We start from the raw sequence: 9,780 nt of genomic DNA, 5'->3' as shown, positions 1-9,780 counted from the left end.
TAAGGCCACACAGACTTTGCTGGTTGAATCTACGGAAATAGAATTCAGAGGCAGACCCAAAGCCCACGTTCTTTTCTGTATTGCCTACCGTCTCCTTAAAGAGAACTAGAGAAACAGAATTTCTTATATTGGCATATATGGTGAGAGTTAATTAAGATATAAAATATGTTCAAAACATTTTTCTTCTTTGCTTAGCACATTGTTGAAAACATTTTGCATGGCCAACCTTTGCAGTTTTTAAAACATACCTGCTTCACTGAAATGTGAAAGCTACTTCTTTAGATACTCTATTCAAAGGAGTTTCTACTGGGGAAATACTGGCAATTTCAATAAAATTATTCCTTATTTAGAATTTAAGGGAGTTCCCGTGCTGAAGTTACCACTGGCACCCCTTTCTCCTCCACCTCCCATGATTGTCCACATCTTCATGGTTCCTTAATTACAGACTAGGTCATGATACTGAATGACCTAACTAACCAACACTGAACAAGTATTTGGCTAAAGTAAGCATTAAACAATTTCAATGCAATGACGTGAACAGTTTCATGTGCCTATGCCCTCAGCTAATTATAATACAGAGAAATTTTCCTTTGTATTTTATAGAGACTTCTTAGTGACCAACAGAGGGATGATTCTATCGTTACCTTCATTAGTCCATTAAAATTGTTTTTTCAGGTGACTCACTAACAACTTTTCTTTTTACCTTTTCCAAAGGCAAAAAAAAAAAAAAAAAATTAAAGGTTGTATAAAACTGTTTACCACATGGTTATTTTTGGAATTGCTTGAGAAATAAATTTTTAAAAAAATCTCTCAATCTCCCGTAATAATCCTTTCTACTGAAACGTAAAACATAATATGCAGCCTTGAATGAGGAGAACAAAGGGTCCAGGACAAAAGTTTCTGGCCAGGCAGAGGCTGTAATTAGTACTAAAAATGATAACATCAGATAATGAATAGGACCAAAACAGAGCACTTTTCATCATTTTATTTTGAATCCACAGCAATTCATAACAAGTTTGTCACGTTAATGATAAAAAGGAAGAAAAGAGGCACATAGGATAATAGATAATATATTTAACATGACTATGCTTAAAATAATATATTTTAATAAACAATACTTCATACTAGTCATAAGAACTACTTAATAATTACCAAGTTATATGAACAATTAAGATTATTAAGTGATATCATGATTAATTAGCTATATGATTTGAACCTCCCAAACACCTTATTAGAAAGGCCCTATTATTATGTCAGTTTTACTAGGAAACTGGAATTTACAAAGTATAAATAACTGACCCAAATCCTCACAACAAACTAGTAAAAAGGCCAATATGGGAACTCTATTCTGTCCGACACCTTAGGCTACACTCTTGACCCATTATGTGCTACACATCGTTATAGACCTACCTGTAAACCTAACTGAAAGCTTGCATTACTGTGTAGTTTTATCTCGTATAAAGCATGTAAGTTTTGGTAGAGCGGAAGTGGTTCTCTGAGACAACGTCCTTCACATTGTGAGTTTTCAACAGGATTTTGAGCAGTATAAAGAGAAAGGAAGAGTTTCTATTTTCTGCAGTAAAATGCATTGTTTAATATGAGAAATCATAAGATATGAGGGAAATCATAAGATATAAGGGAAAAGTCTACACAAATGGAAAACACATATAAGTGCACACAGACACAGACACACACACACACACACACACACACACGCGCGCGCGCACGCACGCAATGTCCTTATAAGCAAACAATGAATATAGGAGCACAAGAAATGTTTTCCCTTGTAAAGTCGAAGTTAACAGGACAGGGAAAAGTAATTAACCGGGCAAATAGAGCTAAGCCACATTACTGATTAATTTACAAAACAATTAACTTTCCACTTAAAATTCAAATTAAGATTCTGTCTGCCTTAGGCAACCAGTGTTTGCAAATTTTAATAGGGCTAGACATTAAGTGCCTTACTTAAAACCAACTTTACATGGCACTGGGTGAGAATGTTATTGCAACAAGCAGTGCATGGCATTCTTGGGTTTCAGTTATTTTTTAAAGAGAAAATATCACAATATATAGTAATATGCCGGATGCACTAATATTTTTTCAATGAGAATATAAGTAAAACTAAAAGTTGTTCAAATCCTCATCTCAAATATTTATAGAGATTTTGTACTTTCTGTAAAAATTTCAAGATGATATCTCAAAAACATCTTCTGAACACTTATTTTCCAACCGGTCAACAAGTATAGTATGTACCAGGCCCTGTGATAGACTCTGGAAACCAAGAAATATGAGACATAGTTTCTTTTCTTTGTAATTTTACATCCACAAAACTAAGGGGCTAGTGGAAGCAAGAACTGCTGAGTCAATTAACTTTATCATTGGTTAAAGTTGTTAACCAACTATTCTTTTCACCTTGAAAAAGCATACAAGTAACCACACAGAAAGGTGAGAACAGCCACCCTTCATTCCATTGAAAAAAAGCAGCTTCCAGGGTTTTGATGCTTTTTAAACAAGATCAAACAATCGATGAAAAGCACTGCCAGGAGTCTAGAAACATTCAGCAGAGGTAAGCTGGCTGTCTCACGTTTTCACACAACCTCCTGGTTCATGCAGCTGCTATTTCTTGTTCTTATCTTCCATTTTCTCTGACTTTTGCTCCAGATATCTTTAGAATTGCTGCTATGGCGAGCTGTATGTGATTATCTGACTGGCTTCTGGGCGTCTCTCTCATAGTTTCAACTGGACTTTTGTTGTCTCACACTGGACAACATTCTATCTCATTCCTATGTCACTAAACTGGTTGATCCCACCCCACAAGGCCTCCTTCTGGGTCACGGGCTTGGTACAGGGAAGCACATGTTACTTTTGTACATGGCAACAGGAGGGAATATTAGACCCAGAACAGATCTAAAAGAACATCTGATGTACCCTTCATTCTGTACACGAGGGGCTCAAAAGCTCCAGGAAAGCAGGAACCATCTCTGTTCTATTCATCTTCTTGTCAAAGTACTTGTGTAGTGCCTGGCACATAGAGAGCGCTCAGTATTTATCTAATACCACGCAAATCACGCTGAAATCTCTGTGCCCAGTTCTTGATATTTCCTTGGTAACTCTGGGAAACTATGACACCATAGACAGGTAAACTAAATATTGCTTATTTATGTATTTGTCTTTTTAAAACTCTCCTAAAATAGAATATAAATGTCATGGGCCGCATGATTTTGTCTTGTTCATAAATGTATCTCCAACTACTAAAACATCACCTGGTTCACAGTAAGAGCTCAGGAAATATTTGATAAATAAAATAAGAATGTAATTTAAGAAAAATAACCTATGCACCCAGAATTGTAAAAAAAAAAAAAAAAAAAAATCTCTCCTATATATAAGTTATATAATATTTTCAATTTATTTTTTCATGTCGATACCTAAGCAGAGAAGAACCTAAAATAATACTCACCCCTTTGGCTATATCAGCCCATCACTAAGCCTTTGAATATGACTTCTTAAAAAAGGATGAGTTCATGTCCTTTGTAGGGACATAGATGAAGCTGGAAATCATCACTCTCAGCAAACTATCGCAAGGACAAAAAACCAAACATCACATGTTTTCACTTGTAGGTAGGAAGTGAACAATGGGAACACTTAGACACAGGAAGGGGAACATCACATAGCGGGGTCTGTTGTGGGGTGGAGGGACGGGGGAGGGATAGCATTAGGAGATATACCTAATGTAAATGACAAGTTAATGGGTGCAGCACACCAACATGGCACATGTATACATATGTAACAAACCTGTACCTTGTGCACGTGTACCCTAGAACTTAAAGTATAATAATAAAAAGAGAGGTAAACTTATGTCCCAGTGGGTTCATGAATTTTACTTCAGCTTTCTATAAGTTTCCTAAGTATACCCTGTAAACTGACCTTCATTTTCTCATTTATTCTATTTCATTTCTCTCTTCTCAGTATGCAAATCCCATTTTCCACTGCTTACTATTATTAATCCAATATCCTTCCAATTACCATGGCAGATATTGATGGCCTAAGAGCCTAGGCTACCATTTTTGTTTAATAGATAATTTTACTATACCAAGGGATCATTAATTATAATTATTTTTCTCTAAGTATATTAACACAAATACAGAAAAATACAATTTAGAATAATACATAATTAATAAAAATAATACACATATATTTTTAAATTTTAGAAAGAACTTACAGGTATATTTTATGCAAATAACTTATATGTACGTTTTATGTACTTTCTCACTGAAGTAAGATTTATTTTGCTGTTACTTTTTTAGGAGATGTTTGATGTCTTAGGGAATTTTAGTGTTTTTTTGACCATTGCTAAATTAGAATTCTTATTAGTTAATGATGTTGCTAGGAATGGGATTTCATTTGGAAGAAGCATTAAGCTACTTAAATAGCAATCTCAACTGTATCAGCCTACCTTTCTCAATTTGCCTTGTGATTTAACGTAAACTCGGAAAAGGAGAGAATTTCGACTGCACATAAGTGAATGGTAAGTTCATCAGCTAGCCACTATTGGTGGCTTCTTTGGCTTCCAAAGAAGCAGCTAACTTAAGTATAAAACTTGAATCTGTGACTTTATGTGGAAATACTTAGAAATTTGCATGGATTACCATTTGTTCTTGTGTTTCCCTTACTTTTCAATCAAATATTGTTTCAAATTTCATGCTAGCTTGAACAACTATTATTATAATAAGCAAAACAGAAAAAGCTTACTTAAATACATGATTATTATATCAAATTTTTGATAATAGCTATCCCCTGGATAGTAACCCAGATGTGTCTATGTGTATGTGAAAAGAGGCCTACTGGGTATGATGTCATGAAAAATTGCTTTCGGATTTTGCTGCGTATTCTGCTATGTTGGTAGAATTCAGTACATGAGACTATGTTCACATAGTACAAAAATAAATAACATATAGTACAATTTTGCATATAACATCTATCTAAATTCAAATATAGTTCTTATCATTCATTTGAGATCCAGATTCCATTTAAATAATATTTATTAATTTTCTATCACATGCAAGAACTGTTACATATATTACTGTAATTAAATTAGGTTACTCCTCAACTTGGGGATGGAAAAGTCCCCTTTGGCATAGACTGTGCCATTAAAAAGGAAGTTGATGCAAGTTTTACAAAAGAAGGGAAATTTTCCTTGGGGCCATTCATAGTTGACACTCAGAAATTATAGTGGAGGAACACCTAGAATAGAACAGATTAGAAGAACAAGCAGCTGTATTTCCATACCTCCAAGCTCTGTTCTCACAGTCTATAATCTAACTACATTGAACTTCACTCATCTACACGTTTGTTATTTTCTATGGCCACACTTTACCATCTTGACTCTGGGGTTGAAATCCCAACTACTATGAGCCTTTTCTGCCAGACACTGGTCATTTTAGAAAATGTAAAATCAATTAACTAAGTTCAATTCTGAAAACCTCTTGAGTCCATTTTCCATGCAGAGAGAGAATTCACTGGTATAAATAGTTTCAGTAATTAACAGCTTGACTCAAATGTCATTTTGAAGGATTCATTAATTCATCTCTTCTTTAATTCATCAGATGTTGATTACTTAGTAACTATAGGACAGACACTGTTCAAAGTACTGGAGACCAGGGCCGGGCACTGGCTCATACCTGTAGTCCAGCACTTTAGGAGGCTGAGGTGGGCGGATCACTGAGGTCAGGAATTTGAGTTGAGACCAACCTGACCAACATGGTGAAACCCCCGTCTTTACTAAAAATACAAAAATTAGCCGGATGTGGTGGTGTGTGCCTGTAGTCCCAGCTACTCAGGATGCTGAGGCAGGATAATCACTTGAACCTGGGAGACGGAGGTTGCAGTGAGTCCAGATCGCACCATTGCACTCCAGCCTAGGCTACAGAGTGAAACTCTGCCGCCCCTCCCCCGCCAAAAAAAAACACACGCTGGAGACCAAACCATGAAGAAGGCACAGTACCTCCCTTGAGGAGCTTGCAGGCTAATCAGGGGAGAACTGTGGCTGCAGGCCTGACTGCCATTTAGAACCAGCCTTTCAGTTGATTATTAAATCACAAGATTTGTGACAAGCTGTCGCAAACACAAATGCCTGCAGGGACTAGGGAGGAAAGAAAAAAGCGTAAAGCAGGACAGGTAAAAATTGTGTTTGTTCCTCTAATGAAGCAAAAGCTAAAGAAATGCAGTTGATTTTGGTCTCATGGGAGGGGACTCTAGTGTTACTGGATCTTTCCATTCTTAACAAGTCAGAAATCTGGATTAAAAAAAAAAAAGCACTTTCTACGTTTAATGTTGTTGCCACTAGTATGGGGTTTGAACAAAACATGTGTGACAAATTTGGCTCAAGATTGGCCAGTTTCCACTTGTCAAAAACCAGTGACCTCTAGATATCAATTGCCATCAGGAAAGCTCCTTATTTGAATGGGCACTGAACCCACCCATGTTTCAGATCCTCAGTCTTAACAGCAGGAGAGCAGAACCTGCTGCTTCCATGGAATGTTATAAGAATTAATGGCCCTGTGAAGGACTTAGATCTCCTTGGATAAGGGAACTGTGCAAGTAAACATTGTAATCAGTAATATTATGTTGCACTAGTTGACCCAAACCATGGCAGGTCAGTTCTGCATGTTACACACGCTGGTGGAGAAATCAGAGCTATTCACTATCAACTTCTAGAACTTTCCTAACACACCGGTAATTTATCTGTAAATTACCTAGAAGAGTTTGAGTTTGTAAGTCTCTTAAAAAATGCAAATCTGATTTCTAAAACAGTCTTAATTTTAAAAAGGTAATCTTAATTATTTACCAACTGCTCATAAAATTTTTGTGGGGACTTGAAGTGCAGTTAAGTATGAGAAAAGGAGATTAGCTGATACATGCACAAGTTCTCTAACAGAACACAGCATGTCTGGTGGAGAGATGACAGTGAATGTGTCCCCCATCCTGATTTTCCCACTGCTTAATAACCCCCCAAAACAAGGAAGTGGACATAGCAAAACTGGTCTCCATAGATTCACTTTTCCCATAACAGAGATTCTATTTTAATAAGGCTGTTTGCCAGACAAAACCCCTATTGACCTGTGGCAGCACATTGCATGCTTTCTCGTTTCCCCGGTTTTACCAGTGCTTAGGAAGCAAGCCAGTAGCAAGTGTGGGTCAGGCTAGTAGCTGGAGATATGCCCTGTTACTCATCTTTATCTTCAGTGTGCTTCTCTGAATATTGCACAACTGCCCGTGACAGAGACATATTTTAAAGAGATCGAGACTACTCAGGCTTGAACAGAAAAGAAAACCTAGCATATGTTGAACGAATAATACAATCCAAACCAGTGATTTTTTAAAAGTGTTCTCTCAAATATTATGTATAAGGGATGTAAATTAATCAAAACTGCTTTTCCCCCAGTAAAGGCCTCTGAACAAGTTGGGGATAAATGTGAATAACTACATACGTAGTTATGATGGATTTCTGGGAACTATGCCCTGATTGGAAACAGTTTTGTCTGTGTCCCAAGTTATAATATAAATGTAAATAGAAGGTGTTGGCCCTTGAATCAAACACAGGATTCTTGAGCATTTCAATTACGAGCACTTTGCAGCATTGCTCCTTTGTATATAACAACCTGAGAAACAATGGCTCTGCCCTAAGTTTAAAAAATATCAAGCCCTGGGAAGAAACTGGTCCTATAAGAACATATATATGGCTACTTTCACCTTATGATAACAGGATGGTGTCAGTCACCTATTAAAAATAAGCAAGTAGGGTGGACGCAATGGCTCCCACCTATAATCCCAGCCCTTTGGGAGACCAACGCAGGAGAACTGCTTGGGCCCAAGAGTCTGAGACCAGCCTGGGCAACATGGTACAACCCTATCTCTGCAAAAGAGAGCAAACTTAGCAGGGTATGGGGTTGTGCACCTATGGTCCCAGCTACTCAGGAGGCTGAAGTGGGAGGATCACTTGAGCCCAGGGAAGTTGATGCTGCAGTAAGCTGTGGTTGCACCACTGCACTCCAGCCTGGATGACAAAGAAAGACCCTGTCTCTAAAAAAATAAAAAAGTAAATAAACTCAGCTAGATACCAAACAAACAAACAAACAAAAACGCCCAAACCTCATAAGCTCTTTTGCCAGAATTTGTCCTGTAGCTCGAGATAAAAAGTACCCAGTCTTGGAAAAGATTTAAGAACTATGCTTAAGCTTGCCATCAATGTACAAACATTAAAGTAATTCAAAATTCACATGGCAAATCTGAAACAAAACTAATAAAAAGAAATCTCTGCTATTTTCTCCTACAATTACATTTTAAAATATGATAAGATTGCTATGCATAATACTCTGGCTTAGTATCTGGTCTATTCCAAATAGAATTATTCTAACAATAGCAATGTATTTTATAGTGGTCAACCAGTCATGATGATCATCAAAGGGACAATAAGAATACATGGATAAAAACAGGACAGTGGGATTAAACAGGTTGTGTTTCATAGATTCATTTCCGACTTTCTTACTAGTAATGGAAAAGTAATGCAGACTCATTTCATTTCCAAAACAGAGGCTTAGCATGTTTGAGTTCTTTGGTTACAAGTTCATTAAAATACCAGATTTATTATCATGATTTATATATATATTTGTATATATATAGTATATGTGTATATATAATTATATATAATACGTATAAATATGTGATTATATATACATATGTATACACAGGATGATTATTAAAGTGATTGACAATTAATATTTGAATTATGTCTCTATGTAAAACTGAAGTTTGAATAACACCTTGATTTGTATCCAGTAATTTGACTTGTAGAATTTATTCATCTAAGCTCTAGAGAAAAGGCTGCTACCTGCTGAAAAATTAGGGTGTCTCGTTGGACTCCAAGGATAGTCCTGAGAAAACTCTACTACCATTGTGGCCATTACTGTTTCTAAAAGCTACAAAATGAAAAGCGAGGTGCCATGATTATTCCCCTGGCATTTAAACAAATAAGGAGAGGGATGTATGTGAGATGGAGGGGCAAAATGTGTTTTGTATATGGAGAGTTCACTGTAAAGTGGGGTGGGGGTTGGGGGAATCAGTCAATAACAGTACTTAGAATGACTGAGACCTACAATCTGGGAAAAAATTGGTTGGTGGACTAAAATATAAACAAGATAGAAACATTGAGATAAATGGGGGGGAAATTAAAAGCTCTGATAATAGAAACCACAGAAATATAGATGGGAGAGAGAAAGTGAGATAGAGATAGAGGCTAAAAATAGGGAGGCATTAGTAGTTCTGAAGAATGAAGGTATAGAGTTTATCTGACACCTTCCAGCCCTGTCTAGCATGTCTTTCTGTACTGCAGAGGCTCGTGAGTGACATATTTCACACGCTGCCTTTCAGGTTATTCTGGATACTATTTTGAATTCAAATATTAGTTAAACTTGCAAGAAATGTGTTTTGACCCTGAGTTACATAGAAAGAAGATGGTTTCAGCACATTCATTTTGTTGGCCTGGATGGTGACAGAGGAGCCATGGTCCTGGAGCCAGCAGCTTTGTTAATGGTTCTCTGACATGGAAAGAAGCTTCCAGATACTTCAATATTTACATGATCGCAGAAGCAATATCTTCTGGGTTGACCAGTTTTGCTTGTGGTTTTGGGGATTATTCCTGAAGGCTGAAGCTAGTCTGTTCACTTTCCCCAATAATTCTATGAACTGTATACTTGTTTGGAAATACTTTTCTGCAGACACTAA

Source organism: Mandrillus leucophaeus, unplaced genomic scaffold, assembly GCF_000951045.1.
Source record: "Mandrillus leucophaeus isolate KB7577 unplaced genomic scaffold, Mleu.le_1.0 Scaffold600, whole genome shotgun sequence".
NCBI classification, from domain to species: domain Eukaryota; kingdom Metazoa; phylum Chordata; class Mammalia; order Primates; family Cercopithecidae; genus Mandrillus; species Mandrillus leucophaeus.
The sequence above is the reverse complement of the archived record's forward strand: the minus strand, read 5'-3'. Positions refer to the sequence as shown.